This window comes from Lolium rigidum, chromosome 5 (genome assembly GCF_022539505.1).
Source record: "Lolium rigidum isolate FL_2022 chromosome 5, APGP_CSIRO_Lrig_0.1, whole genome shotgun sequence".
Taxonomy (NCBI): domain Eukaryota; kingdom Viridiplantae; phylum Streptophyta; class Magnoliopsida; order Poales; family Poaceae; genus Lolium; species Lolium rigidum.
In genome coordinates, this window is record NC_061512.1 from 11,849,875 (window position 1) to 11,854,976 (window position 5,102).

Genomic DNA, 5,102 nt, shown 5'->3' on the forward strand with positions numbered 1-5,102 from the left:
GGTTAGAGCGCTCGGTCTCGGAACGGATAACAAGAACTCGGGGTCCTAGGTTTCATGGAAACACAAGTGAGCCGTCATAAAACGAGCAAGCCGACCCACCGATGGCTCCGCTAACAACTATTAACAAGTAACCATGATACTTTCAACGAGATATAACCATAAACCATGTGTCATGATTCCCCAACGAGATAACCCGATAAGATAGCATTAACGGTAACGAGATATAAACAACACTAGCATGCACTACGACTCGCAAGGCGTGACCGGAACCAAACAATAGCCGTAGGAGGTGGTGGTGGCAATATGGGTCGCTTGAGGTAACAGGTGGAAGGGACACGTGACAAGAACGCAACTCAAGGATAGCATAAGGGAGAAGGCAAAATAAAATAGGTGAGCGACTTCGCAGGGGCGGGAGTATAAGGGAAAATGCTTGCTCGTTAAAGCTTGCCGAGGGACATCCGGAGAACTTGGCGTATCTCACCGCACCACTTCGCGATCCTATCCGGAAGAAGCAAATGCTTGGAACAAGCAACGGATGCAAACTTACTACTATGGATAAAGAAGATCCGAGCATGATCGAGATGATATGCATGACATGGCGGATATGGTGCAATGCAACTTATCCATATTAATCGGAGGCGAAACCCCGAACACACAAATTAGGTTGGAGTTGCATTTTCTACCGGCAATTTAAGTGTTGATTAGCATGGCAAGACATGGCATGGGTGAGCTACTTCAATATTAAACGGAGCGAGGGAAAACCTAGTCGGTGTTCGAAATACTCCGCATATATGTTAGGTGAACATGCAAAACTATCACGTCTCGATACAATGCTAGATGCAAACGGATGCATGGATGGCATATTCATGTTCCTCATGTTTTTCCGATCAAAATTCATATAAAATACGTTTTATTTCGAGTTATAGTTTGGAAGATATGAATTTAGCAAGAATTACACCATTCCTGCAATTTTCGAAAAACGAGAAAAGAGAAAAACGTTTTATACCAGAAGGAGTTAGCCACAGAGGCTGATGCGTGGGACCAGGGGTGCTGATTGGGCGGCTGACTAGACTGCAGCTTCTGGGACGTTCTGCACCAGAGAAGGAACTTGTGACGCCCCAAAACCGGTACCATGAGGATCCCAGCGAATCCGCCGAAATCCGCACGATATCGATTTTAGGAGACGCACCACCAAGCGCCTCGTACACGCCGAAGCATGCACGCGATGCGGGTGGAATCAATCACGAGCGGTAACATTACAACAGGATTACAATAGAGCCCACAAGAAACATATATTACAACATTGACTCCAACGAGTCAAGATACAAATATGCAATACAAAGATCTGAATCTTACAGAAGATCAAATACGTCCGAGTACGGACAAGATACAAATTGGACTAAGAGTCCTGAAGATAACCAGTGGCGTCCATAACCCCGCCTGAGCCAAGCTGGAAGGGTAACCTTGCTAGCGTCTCTTCATCGAACATATCTTCATACCTGCCCGGTTATATCCCGTAGAAGCGAGCAATAAGTACGGGTTCGTACTTAACAAGACTTCAAGACGTATAAGCATTCGTCAACCGGTCGTCCTTTGTACTTGAGGCACGCAGGGGACTTAGAGGACGCAAGAGGAACGTCATAGGCAATATGGTGGGGTTAAGCGGCAGCGCGCAAGCACTAAAAACCTATAGAGACACTCTACAACATTCGTCTAATCAGAGAAGATGAGGGAGCGCATAACTAGCAATTCTATACTCTGCAAACATAACACAGCCGATGCGTTCCCCCCTCGCAAGGAAGTACTTACAAAGGCACTCACACGGTTGTCAAGTTTAACCATTTATTATTGAAGTTGTGCTAACTTACTACGCAAGTTATTATGATTGAAACAGCAGGTGTAAGTTGTCTATGGTCGAGTCATACAGCTCCAAGTCGTCCATAACCGCGGACGCGGCTTATCGATAAGATTTAACCTCGCGGGGTGCCCAAATGTGCCCGCACGCACGATCAACCCACTTGCGACGAGTGGATATAACGACTCGCACTCTCCTTCACGACAACAATGTCCGGGAAGCCACCTAACCAAGTTGAACCCGAATCGAAGTCCGCAGCGTATCTCCGAAACGGACCTAGCTATTGCGTGCACGGCTCAGAGGGTCAAAACACACACAGGGCGAATGACCCGCTTCGACATGCGATAAACGCTCGGGCCGCAAACCTATACGTGCATACCGAAACAAGGGATACAAGGCACCCGGGGGCTTCCCAAAGTAAATAAGTAACAAGTCGGCATGCACGCAAACAACAAATGGTAAAACATTCCAAACTAGTTGTGGCCACTGGACAAAGCTCGTAGATTCCGACAGGTGGTCGAGGGAGACCCGTAAACATACCCACGTGTGGTTAGAGCGCTCAGTCTCGGAACAGATAACAAGAACTCGGGTCCTAGGGGACATTAGTGAGTCAAAGTTCCAATGCTTTCGCAAAGGGGCTCACAGATGCCTCTGCTTATCATTTTAGTTGTTAACAATAAGTAAAGCATGATTATCTCCAACATTATATATCCATAAACCATGTGTCATGATTCCCCAACAGATAACCCAATAAGATAGCGATAACGGTAACGAGATAAAACAATACTAGCATGCACTACGACTCGCAAGGCAGACTCGATAACCAATCAATAGCTATAGGTGGTTGGTGGAGGCAATATAGGCTGCTTGAGGTAACAAGTGGAAGGGACACGTGACAAGAACGCAACTTAAGGATAGCATGAGGGAGAAGGCAAAATAAAATAGGTGAGCGACTTCGCGAGGGCGAAGTATAAGGGAAATGCTTGCCTGTTAAAGCTTGCCGAGGGACATCCGGAGGACTTGGCGTATCTCACCGCACCACTTCGTGATCCTATCCGGGAAGAAGCAAATGCTACAACAAACAACGAGTGCAAGTCTTACTACTACGGACAAAGAAGATCCAGCATGAGTAGATGCAGGCATGCATGACATGGCAACAATGATGCGGTGCAACTTATCCAATTTAATCGGAATCGGAACCCCGAACAAGCAAATTAGGTTGAAGTTGCATTTTCTACCGGCAAATTTAAGTGTTGATTAGCATGGCAAGACATGGCAGGGGTGCGCTACTTCAAGTTAAACGGGGCGAGGAAAACCCTAGTTGGAAATCCAAAATACTCCGCATATATGCGAGGTGAATTACACAAACGATCACGCCGCGACATGATGCAAGATGCAAACAGGTGAATGGATGGCATATTCATGTTCCTTGTATTTTTCTGATCAATTTTCATATATAACACTTTGCATTTGGAGTTATAGTTTAAAAGATATAAAATAGACAGATTTGCAAAGTAAAGAAAAGACAGAGAAAGGAATTGGGTTGGATCTGGGGGTGGCCTGCTACGTGGCCATCGTCAACGGAACTCGGCGCGCATGGGCCGGCCCAGTTCTGGCTGCGAACGGAGACGGAGGCTTCAGGCTGCGTGAGCGATGAATTGCGCCGGGTCGATCTGGGCCGAGACAAAACAAAAGGTTGGTTTAATTCGCCGGCCCTAGCGTTTGAGCACAAGATCTGCAGCAACGTCAGGGATCAAGGGACTAACCAGATGGACTTCGCTGCTGACGTTGAAAGGAAGGATCCCACGCGCAACATAAACCGTTTTTAGGCACGAGATCTGAACAAACAGAGACAAAAAGGAATGGATTTACTGCTGCTGAGAGGATTTGAACTCGCGTGTGAGGGGCAAGGAAACAAGGTGCGAACCAGTATGTTACTGATGCTATTGTTGTACAAACGAAGCTGGACAGAACTTGAACCAGCCGAGGACGTGAGGAAGAGCTTGCAGCCATGGCGGAGGAGTAGGTCTGTGATGTATTCGGCGGATGGGAGCGCCCCGGGACGAGACAGATGGCGTCGAGGGTGCGCCTTGACGTAGCGGTTCAGCTGCAGGTGGTGGGATGGCCGGGGATGCACCGGAGTGTCACCGGCGACGAGGTCCTGCGGAGGATGCCGGCAGTCAACATCGGCAGCCCAAAAGAGGATGGAAAAAAAACAACGAAGAGGTCCAGGAGGTCGGGAATGTTACCAGGACCACGCTGGTGAGGTCAAGATCGCCGGGGGAGGACTAGCCCGCCCGGAATTGTCGAATTTTGCTGCCGGAGATGAAGAAGAAACGGCGGGATTGGCGGCGACTGGGAGCGTGTGAGCTCGATTCCTCCGGAGTGGAGAACAAGGACATCAAGGCGCATCTGCCGGTGCCCTCAGAACGGCGGGGGGTGGTCTGTGGAGGCGAAGCCATGGTGAGGACGGTGGTGGCAGTGTTTTCTTCGTTTTGTTCACAGAGAGAAAAAAAGAAAGGTGGGGAGAAGAGGAGATAGTGGCGGCGGCCAGAGGGAGGAGGGCTAGGGTTTGCTGGGGGCTCGAGTTGGAGATTTAAGAGGGGGAAAAAAAAGGGGGCGGTGGTTGAGAGGGAGGACCACAGCCATGAGGGAAAAAGGAGGCACGCCTCCTGCGTGACGAGGTGGAGAAGGGAAAGGGAGATCTTTTCTCCTCGCCTCGAAGGGGTAGGCAGGCCTGGGAGGATAAGAGAGAGGGACTGGGCCGAAGGTGGGCTGCACCGGGGAAGAGAGAATAGATGGGCTGGGCTGCCCCGGTAGATAGGGTCCAGGTTAGGAGGGGTTTTGGGGTTTTGTTAAAATAAGAAAAGGTTGAGGACGGATTTTTATTAAACCAAAAGAGAGGGAGAAACGAAATAATTAGAGTTTTCTAAAATAATTTTATTTCTTTAAATAAAACATGGTTGATATGATGCATATGCCATGATGATGCACAAAAGAAAAAGCACAATAAAAATCTAATAGGGGTATTTTTCCTGGGCCGTTACAATCGACACCACTAACAAGGAATCTCGCCCCGAGATTCCACGTCCAGGTACGAGGGGAGAGAGGTGAACTATCGGGTCTTCAGGCGACGTGTCGATCTCCTCGACACCACTAACAAGAGTTCTTGCTCCATGTAGAACGGTCGACACCACCAACAAGAAGTCGTTGTTTCGTCGATGCTGATGCAATTTTCAGAAAAACA